This window comes from Agelaius phoeniceus, chromosome 9 (genome assembly GCF_051311805.1).
Source record: "Agelaius phoeniceus isolate bAgePho1 chromosome 9, bAgePho1.hap1, whole genome shotgun sequence".
In the NCBI taxonomy this organism is placed as follows: Eukaryota; Metazoa; Chordata; class Aves; order Passeriformes; family Icteridae; genus Agelaius; species Agelaius phoeniceus.
The window spans coordinates 9661644-9672296 of record NC_135273.1 but is presented as its reverse complement, the minus strand read 5'-3'; the positions used below and the strand labels follow the sequence as shown (position 1 = coordinate 9672296).

The window sequence follows — 10653 nt, the reverse complement described above, 5'->3', positions numbered from 1 at the left end:
TACAGGCAGGTGTTGAACTCCAGAGCTCATGCCCTAAAATCAGTGCAGACAGGTCAATTCTGGTGCTTCTAGAACATCAGGAAAGCAGTGAATGATCTGTAAGTAGGGTGCCATAAATTAATTTGTTTAACCTTATTCCTATGCTTCTTGCTTCCTGAATTAGGCACCCAATTGTCTGTAAAATGTGTAAGGAAAAAATGAGAGTTACAAACCCACACTGTTGGGCAACTGCTAGTAGAAGCACTGAGTAGGTAAGTGTGGACCTAATTTTACCTGCCAGCAGCTCAGATGTCAGATGTGTGGCTAAGAAGGAGCTCACATCCTATTTAGCATGTGTAGCTCACGGAAGGGAATTGTCTGAATGCCATCTCTTCTCACAGGTGAAATGAGAGCAAAGAGGAGAGCTCTTCTCACCCTCTACCCTTGTCCAGGAATTCAAAAGCACCCAGGCCCAGATCCAGCATCTCACCCTGCCTACTCTGAATGTAGCCAGGGTTTGAGCCTGACTCTTGAGAACAATGAGAAATGGCAAAGCTTGGATGAAGTACCCCAGATGGGAGTCTTGCTCTGAGTCAGTCCCCTGGGTTGGGGGGGAATGTGTTGGTTCTGCTCATGTGTTCAGCAGCTCATATGTCCTGAACCAGCATTGAGAGAAGCTTCAGAGCTTCACTTCTGAAGATTTTTGAACAAACAGGAATGAGAAATCTCTGTGTTAGGCAGCACCTCAGAGATGTCTTGGAGGATCTGAGTACTTATATTTGTCTGTACATCTGGTCTTAGGTCACACACTTTGCTCAACAACTGTTCTCAAATGTAATAACTTCGCTACTGTAATGAGACGGGGTCCCTGGTGTTGTGCAAATGTACTGCATGAATCTAAATGAACATAAAGTGCACCTGCACTCCCTCAATTGCACTTACCCAGACAAATAACATCCTCACACTTGCAAACCATTTGGAACTGGCAGATGCTGCTTTGCTCTTGGTTACCTGTGTGTGCAGGGCTTATGCACATGATGGGAATGCTGCTCTTCCACAGGTATCTCTCAAAGGACTGGGACACCTAAACTACCATGAACATTTAGGGAGAAATAACTGCTAGTCTTCTCAGGTTCCCAAAATGGCATCTCTGTGGCTTTATTCCTCCCATTCTAAAATGGACCAGTAACCCTTCCTCTCAGAAGTCTTCGTGTATGGGTTTAGCACAATTTAAGTAGAAAGCGCTAAAAAAAAAAAAGCATCAACAACAAGAAGAAATAAGAACAACAATACTGACAAAATAAGAGGCATTTTGGGTCAATCTCAAATCAGTTAATTATTCAGAAATCTTTTCTTAGGCACTTTCCCTTATCTATTTTTCTATTTTATATCAGACATCTTCTTTCAGTGTCTTAATTAGTCCATCCATAAATATGGATTGATTATTATATATTGAAGTAATATCACAATAGTCCTTTTTATATTAACTTTCACCTTAAGACCAGCAATTTCTTTACTTTGAATTAGTTCTTTTTTGTTGTAGTTTAGCTTAGAATTTTTGTGCAGTATGTGGTTTAAATAATTACTACTTTTCATTTTTTTGGCTCTGTTTCTTCATTAGTACTTTTGAAACTTGTCAAGTTTTAAAACATTTCAACTTCAATTTATACTTTATGATTAAGAGAGTGTAAATTTTGCTTGTAATCCAAACACATCTTTAATATAAAAATAGGTCTTCTGCTGAAGCAGGAAAAATGTGTCTACGTGTGTGTGGTCACACTGTCACACTATGAACAAACCTGTAAGGTGTGTATCTTTAATATTCAAGACATCAAATATAAAGCAGTGTGCAGTTCTTGGTATGATAAAATAGCTTTGCTGTGCATCTCAGAAAATCCCTCCAAAGATTTCCTTCCAGTCTTCTGAACCTCTCTGAGGCTCTTAAATTAGTGCAGAGGTTTCCCAATGGATGGTGACAGAATGAAGCACAGATTTGTTCATCTCGCTGGTATATATTCCCACAGAAAGCTGTAACACCAACTCTGGGGATGAGATGCCAGAGAGACTCTCACTGTCTCTATTTCTAGTTTCTTATGGTCTTTCATCAAGGATTCATAACTGTCACGTAGAAAATAGCAGGAAAAAGAGTTTTGGATTGCTAAATCTTGAGTTTTGGGTTGCTAAATCTTGTTTGGTTTTAGGTTCTATCTCCATGCTAAAACCACTTATATTAATATATATTTTTAAAAACACTCTTTATTTTAATCTTAGGAAAATAAATAAAAATAATACAGTTAAACACAGAAAAAGGACTACATAAGATGCTTTTTTCATACATCTGTTAGGAGAAAGCGAATTTTTTTCTGAGTTGTCTGAAAAGCAAAATCCTTAGAAAGCTTTTAAGAACTAGGATACAAAAGGACTGATAAAAGGCCCCTCAGTAATATTCTAGGATTTCAAGTCAAATACTTTCAGTAAATAACAGAAAGTCCTATAATAACAACAATCAATTCAACTAATCATATCCATTAGTTGAAATCAAAGTAAAAATGTTATGAGATATCATTTTAAATTATAATAAGTTTTTCTAAAAAAATAATTTGTCAGTTACGTAAAGTATTGCAATATACTGGCAAAGGTAATTAAACAAATTCTCTTGCATTCTACTGCCAGGCCTTGATTCCAGCTGAGAAAACTGTCCAGAAAGGATCCAGGACTAGTGGGATTCAGTGGGCATTTTGGTATGTAGCAAAAGGAGGGACAATACCAGATTCAGATAACAGAGAAAACATTTTAATTGAATCCAGCTGTAATCCCATCAAAGTCACCATTCGTCCTCAGTTTGAACCAGAAGGCCAATTGCTCCTAGATTTCCAGTTTCCTCTGGGAATGTGCTTTGTGGAGACCCTTGAGCCGTTGGCTTCTAATTCTGAAGCAGATCTGCTCTGGTTTGGGTCTGTCCATCAGATGGGTATGATCCAGTAGCTAATGGAGAGATGCAGGCAGAGAAGGATTTGATAAAAATCACCTTCTTCAGACACTGTGTCTCCTTTCTTTATCTCTGAGCTCTTGATTTTGGGTATGACATTGTGATGAAGTACAGGACTGGAGCAACAAACAATCTTTGACATTTAAATTAGGTGACATAACTTCTCTGGTCAGGAAATCCCATCATAAAGCTTTCCTCCTGGACAGAAGAATGCAGGTTGAGATTAGACTGCAGCAATCACATTGAGATGATGAACAGGCCTTTGAGCCCTTTGGAGAATTTGCTTTTCACACATTGCTGCAGTGTGTCAAAGTGTTCTGCTGGTTATTTGGAGAGGGGAAGGCTTGCAGCTTTGATGGGACAGAGGGGGCAGAACTCAGTGCCTGCATTGGTAGCTTGGAAATGTGAGAGCAGGAGTTTGTGATTGTCACCCCAGTCCCCATCCCACCACAGCTGTGTGGAGCAGGAAGGGGTACCCTGACTGCCTGGGGGGCCCCAGGACTATGCAGTGACCTGCAGCCAGTGTGCAAAATTCCCTCTAGGTGCTCTGGGAGCCCAGGGAAAGAGAACTCACAGGGCCAGAATAACACCTTCAGTTCCTTTCAGTCTATTTGGTCCTGGAGGAAAAGATAGTCCAAGTCAGAAAGACAAAAAGTAATGATGAAAAGGTCATCCATTTGTACAAGGCGACTGTTCTTGTAACTCCTGTCATTCTCACAATTTTCAATTTTGGAGGAGAGTAATAGCTAGAGTTTCTTTAAAAACAGATTTGAAGACCTTTAGGGTCAAAAAAATTCGTGATTTCACATTTCTAATATTTTTTCTCATTCTTGTTAGTTTAGGAGAACATTAAAAGAGTTTTGTTTAAATGTACTTAACAAAGAAATCCAAGTCACCTCAGGCTGGAATTTGAAAGTCTGAATTCAATTCAGATGAATTTTTAAAGATCTATTCATAATGCCTTAAAGGGTTTGTGTATGAGGAATGTTTTTAGTTTTTTCCACAGTCCTTCCAAGAGCGTAAGTATCACATCCTTTTTCTTTAAACTAGTGGCCTATTTTCTCTTTGATATATCTTCTCATTTAGAATTCTAAATCTAATGATTTTTTTTTCTCATGCTGACAAAGAGAATAAAAGCTCTACACTGTTTTCTTTAACATTTTAAAATCTCAAACAAACATGAAAACTGCAAGAAGTCACTTTAAAAGAGGTATATTAAATAAATGCTACAGCAGGATTGGGTCCTTCTCCTGAAAGTAGAACAAAGGAAAATGAAAAACAGCTCTTCAAATAAGCATTGAATTTCCCCAGGTGGAGATGAAACACTGACAGTTATCTCCAAGGCTATTTATGTTAGTCAAAGTGTTGTGCCCTAAGAACCTGAACATCTTAGTGTTTGGAGATCAAAAATGGGGCTTTAATTTTACCTTGTGCCAAACCAATGGCCCTGGAAATTGCCCAGCGTGCTGCCAGCTGCCTATTCAAGCAAGATGCATAGCAATGGAAAAAACCCCTCATGTTTCCCCTGTTCCTAGGTACCTGTGTGCTGGGCATACATCTCATCACAGCCAGTGTAAGTCCTTTCCCACCAGTCTAACAAATGTATATTCTTGCTTCACAAATCCCAACCCGTGAAAAATAGAAATTACTTCCTTGTAATGTCCCCCCTTTGTATCTGGAAGTATTCCTTTCCAATAACTCCTTGGGTTTGTTTTTTGTCATTACAACAGTTGCTAACAGAAACACAAGAGTGAAGGTTTATAACAGCTTGCATTATACTTGTTTCAGTATTTTTTTCTGCAGAGATAAAACTTTCCCAAATTTCCCATTGTGAAAAGAAATTTTCCCAGGCTTGGTTATATTTAAAAACAAAATTATTTGGAAAGTTTGAGTTAAGTCTCATAAGTGGCTTTTAAATGAGGCGAGAATGAGAAACATAGGAAACTTGGTAAGGTCACAGGACACGATCCTGCTCCCACAGACATCAGCAGCAATGTTCCCAAAGTCCTCCCAGAGGATCTAGAACCAGGGACAGGGACTGTTGCTCTGCATTCCTTGTATAGGCAGAGTTGCCAAAGAGTCTTGGTGCAACACTGGTGTGAAGTACAAATCCCAAACTCGACAAGGCAACATGAGCCTGTACAGATCACCACAGTCTGGATGAACCACTTAATTACACACATGACCCAGGACTCCAAAGCTTTTTGGTTCTCACTCAGCAAAGCCCTGTCCAGTCAACTTGCCTGTTTATCATGGGTGGAAGAAGGCAGAACATTCACCAAACCCTTGTTTTGTGTCTTTCCATACCTTTGCTTTTTCCTGATGCCTTTTCACTTAAAAAGGAGAAAAGAAACCAACTGAAGAACTTAAAAAGGAGAAAAGAAACCAAACCAACCACCAACACCACTAATAATGGTAACAACAACAACAAGGTTGCATATAACTAATAATATAAATAATATAATATAATATAATATAATATAATATAATATAATATAATATAATATAAAGAAACCAATAATAATATATATTACAATACATTATTAATAGAGATTATTAAATATTATTTATATGTTCTATATATTATAATGTATAATAACATAAGTTGCTTACAGTGAAATACAAGTTTTTAAACCGCTGTTGTTAATAAAACCAACCCACTGATCCCAGTGAAGAGATCTGCATTCTTTCAGTCTTTGTGCTGAAACTAAACTCTGCTAGTGATCAAGGAGATAAGTTTGTTTTTGTCTATATCCATGTTATGAAGTCTGTTGTAAGGATAGCTTCATGTTTGATGCAAGGATCAGTCCTGTGTAAATGGCCATAGTGAAAAAGTTTTGGAAATTTAGTATTCAGTTTTGCTGATGCAGCTGTAACCTTCTCTGTTTTTCTGTCCTGTTCTCTTCCTGCAGAAGAGAGTTCCTTCTGCCATGGTTTTCTCTATTTCACAATGGGGTCAACCAGCAGAACTGGGGAGGATCATCATGGGACCAAGACTGCAAAGGTATCAGTATATATATGCATGCAAGGTATACCACCAAGTACCCAACATACAGTTCAAGAGAAACTTGAAGCATGCATGATAAGAGTTTTGATTAGCTAACTCTTTCCAGATCTGTGGAAATCCTTATTTATGAAAAGGAGAAATGTGTTGCATCCAAAACTGTTTGTCAATATCCAGACAAATCATCTCAGAATCCAGAAGCAAAATGGGAGGGGGGAGTAAAGACAAATCAGAGTCCCGTATAAAGTGGAATTTCTGTGAGTTCCCTAAAAATAGATAATTCAGGAGTTACTGGTAAAGAAAGACAGGGACAATGCAGGTAGAATGTGAAAGCACTGCATGAAAATCTCTCCCCGTGGATGCACTTTGATGGAAGAATGTTGCAATCTGCCAGACAACTAAAAACCTACTACCCCTGAAGATAATTGCTGCTTCAGCCTTCAGCTTCTTCACTGCTTGGATCAGGATCTCTTCTTTGCAAAAGAAAACCCTTCAGTCTCATCACAGTGACTCCAGTGCACAAGGCAGGGTGAACGCAGGACATCTCAGCCTCTAAAATGTTTGTATCTGTTGCATCTGCTTCTTTTCTTAGTTTAATCATTCAATCATCATGAGGAAAGCTTGCTTACAAAACATATATTGCTTGTATTGTAAGCAAGGGCTATGTGCATCATTCTCCAGTATCTTTTCCTCTACACAAACATTTTGAGTAACTGTGATACCAAGAGATTCTGGCAGGTCTCCAAGAAAGATTCAGGATGGAAGTTAAGCAGCCTGAATTGTTATAGTTCAGCAAGCAGCATTTCTTTTTTTTTTTTTCTGACGGATTCTGTAGTTTCTTAGTAATTTCTGGACATAGAACAGTAATGTCTCACACCTGGGTGTCTTTGAATTGCTATAAGAGCCATCAATGCAGGGGATTGTGTCCATGGACTCCAGATTGGAGTTTCCATAATGGATAATAATTTTCCTTACTTTTAAACCTAAAGCCTCATTTGTAGTAGATGAATGCAGTCAAACTGTTGCATTGGGTTGGCAGGTGAAAGGATTCTGGTGCACAGGTTGTATCTCCACTATCTCAAACTCTCATAGTAGTCCTTCAAAATTTAAGGCATCAATGAACCAAAATTTACTAATATTCCTTCAGAAAATTACAACACTTTCAGTCTTGCTTTTCTTTTGCAATTTCTTCCTTTAAGTGACTTAAAAAGCAGCTTCTGAGGGTATTTTTGTAAAAGGGAGTGAAATTCTGAATAAGGACTTAATGAGCTTCTTAATCTATCTGCTAGTGCCCTCTCCCACCCCAACTTCTAGAGAATTGCATTGCTTAGATTAGTGTCATATGTCACTGTGAACTGGGACAGGTCGCCCCTCCTCTAAGAAAAATGGCTGATGAAATATTTATCTAGTCAAATTATCTAAGCTGGAGCCCAGCATGCAGATGACACAGATTGCAAAAAGGATGGGCAGGTGCTTCTTTGGGTTGCAGGGCTGCATTTAGCCAGTCTCTGAGGCTCAGAGAGGCCTTCCCTTATGGCAGTCATTGAGAGCTGATGATCTGTACTGGGGTTTCCAGTGTTCAGATGTCTTGGCATAATCCAGTTGAGGTTATGCAGGGATTTTGTCTCTGTGGCACTGCAAAAGGCAGTTCATGCTCCAGCAGACAGAAAAGCACAATTACTAAATGGATGGACTCATCTCTGTGGACATTCTCGAAGCACATGCATTCTTCATGAATTTTTGCTGTCACCAGCAGTCACTGAGGGCATCTTAATGACCTGGATACTGTGCTCATTTGACAAAATCTTACATATCTTCCTGGAGATAAATCTATTTTATTTCAATTTTCATCATGCAATGTGAGAAAAAGTAGGAAAGATGAACTTTTTAATGCTGGCTATTCTTCAAGAACTTTTTAATGCTGGCTATTCTATTTGTAAACAAACCAGCCTTTTCCTTAACTCTCACTGACATTTGAGAGACTAAAAATGACAACTTTAATTTCTCAGTAAACGCTAGGTCTATGGGAGCTGGCAGCATTTCCCTTGAAAGGAATTTAAATGAAAAATAATCAAATCATTTCCATCTCCAAGGGTGTGATATTGAGGAGATAGATGCTCTCTGTATGTAAGTCTTTGGAGTTGTGCTGTTTTGAGAACTGTCTGACTGAGTTGGTTCTTGCTGGCATGCAATTAAATATCTTTATATTTAAAAGAGGGAGGGAGGGAGGGAGGGAAATTCATGCCACTGCTTTCCTCTGCTGCCTTGCAAAGGAACAGCATCTTCCACCTTTGTCTTATTCAGGGAACAGGGTACCATATTACCCAGGAGCTGAACACTCCTATCTGCGGTGTCATGCACGCAAGAATTTTTCTGCTTTCTGTTTCCTGCTCTGTCCTCTCATGTACCTAGAGAACTAGAAAAGGATCTCTGAACACTTCTAATTACACTAATGCAATTTCTTCTCTCAGAGCTAGTTTAGATTTCTGTTTTAACTTGCATTTAGGGAGACCAACCACATTATGCTTTTGGGAAACAAAAGAGCTGTCTCTGCTTAAGAAAGCACTATGGCAGTGTTTGCAAACCTGTCTTTTCTCTGGCTTCAGAAAATAAAGTCATGTCAGAGCTCACCTTTTAAAGCAACCTCCAATTCACCTTCTAAAATAAGGTCTGACCTGAGATTTCTAAATGAGGAATGGGGGAACTCTGTCAATACAGTACTTCAAATGAGCAATCATTTGGAGGGGCAAGTGCCTTAGGGCCAATCTCTTTTCTTTGTTATCATTATAGTCTCCAGGGAAACTTTTTATTTCCCTAGCATGGCTTTCAGTTTGCACATGGAGAGGTGTAAGAATTCATGTCAGACATGATAGGATAACTCTACAGATTGGTCCATCACACTCATATCATAGAGATGATTTCGTCAGAGCCAAGTGCCTGCATTACTGTGGATTTGGGTCTACACAACTAAGAATGATTTCAGCTGTTTTTAACTTCAGCCTCTACATTCTCCCTTTCTTTTGTTAATTTGAGTGAACAGTGAGAAATGACCCATGACCCAGTGAAGGGTCATGTCAGCCTCTTGTAATGATTTACCACTGAATAGTGATGGTGTTATTGTTCTGTAAGCTATGTTTTTCTTTTTCACCAGCACTCAGAATTGCAGTCTTGAAATCTGCAAGAACTGCACGTGGCTGAGAAACAAACTGTATTTAAGGCACAAATTTTGCTTGTGAGTGGGATACCTCAAAAATTCAATAAAATTGCCTAAATCACTGTGCCTCACGCAAGGAGATTCAGCTCTACTCCAAACCCCACTTATTTTGCTGGCTGTGAGATACAAAAACATCCATTGCCAGTGAGCATCCCATCTCACTTACAGACATCACGTGCCAGCAGCTGATGGCATGTGCTTCCTGATGGCAGCCTTGCTGCAGCCTGCACTCCCTGCTGCTCTCCCTTCCTTCAGAAAGGGACTCCTGCTGGGCTGGGGATGTTTGTCAGCTCCCCAGAATCACAGAGCTGATCCTTGGCTGCACGAGGCTGGCTGCTGGGAGGTTGCCTTCTGCCAGTGGAGTGCCACAGGATGTGTTGCAAGCTTTCCACATTAATGGCATAACATGAGGCTAAGCAGCAGGGGCTGCTGCCTGAGAACCTTTCAAGACACCGACACTTTTATTTATTTATTCTTCCACTTTTCTTATAAAATCATCAAGAATCTTTTCACTGTTCCTGAGAACTTCAGCTTTGCCTTCTTTTATGAGGAGGAGGAGGAGGAGTTGATACCTCCTGCTGCCTCCTCTGACCCTCCTGCTCCTTCTCTGCAATCACATCACATGAGTGCAAGTCCTTTCCTTCAGGCACCTTTTTCACTCTTTGTGCAGGTAAATAGTGAAGTCTCTTTGTCTTCTTTTAAATTTTATTTTTTATTTGTCTGTGGGTATATGTTTATGAATTTATGTCTCCACTGATTGTTGGAGATTTATACCTTTGCAAAGGAACTGGCTATTTTAAACCATCTTCTCACTGGGATTTTTGCTGGATTAAGCATTGCCTGTAGTAATAGCACTGGGTAGTAATAGCTGCCTATATGAGAAACATGCTTTTCTGTCAATAATGCTCTGAATGTAGAGTTTGAACAGACCAGCTCTGGGGTCAGACTGAACTGTTCTGGCAAGAGAACAGTTCTGGCTTGAAAGTCAAGCAAGAAACGCTGGTCATACCTCAATCAGATTATAAACTCTCTTTGCTGCTCCCTTGCATGAAGCCAAAAAGGAAATCAGTGCAAAACAAGGAGAATGAAGGAAATTAGAAGCTGTTCCTCCTTTCTGAGACATGGTGTCCCCTTGAACAGTTGCTGTGTTTAACACAAGTGTTGTGTGTAGGCATCTGGAGTGGTAGAATGACTGAAAAGCTGATGTGTTTCTAGACACTCCAGATTCCATCACTTCAGCAACAAGAGACTGAAGTGCCCTCCAAACTTTGTCTTCAGGCAAGAGATCTCTATCCACGTTTTGCAGTCACTGAATTCAAACTCAGCATCCATAAACTGTTCAACCATTTGCTATTCAGGGGGAGGAACCATGCACACTGATGAGATTTGAGATCAACAGCAATTTGGAGTGGAGACTGTAGCTGAGGAGAGAATGAAGGTACGGGAGACTTCATGAAAACAAAAGGA

At 39.6% G+C, this 10653-nt stretch overlaps 1 long non-coding RNA gene across 1 annotated transcript in view; it reads left to right on the top strand.

Annotated features, from left to right (window-relative positions):
• Positions 1-2598: 2598 nt before the first annotated feature.
• The window catches only part of LOC143694762 (uncharacterized), a 97122-nt gene continuing 89067 nt past the window's right edge, over positions 2599-10653 (top strand). The window contains exons 1-2 of the long non-coding RNA XR_013183437.1: positions 2599-2720; positions 5881-5972. This is a non-coding gene — a long non-coding RNA (uncharacterized LOC143694762). The remainder of the gene's footprint in view (positions 2721-5880; positions 5973-10653) is intronic.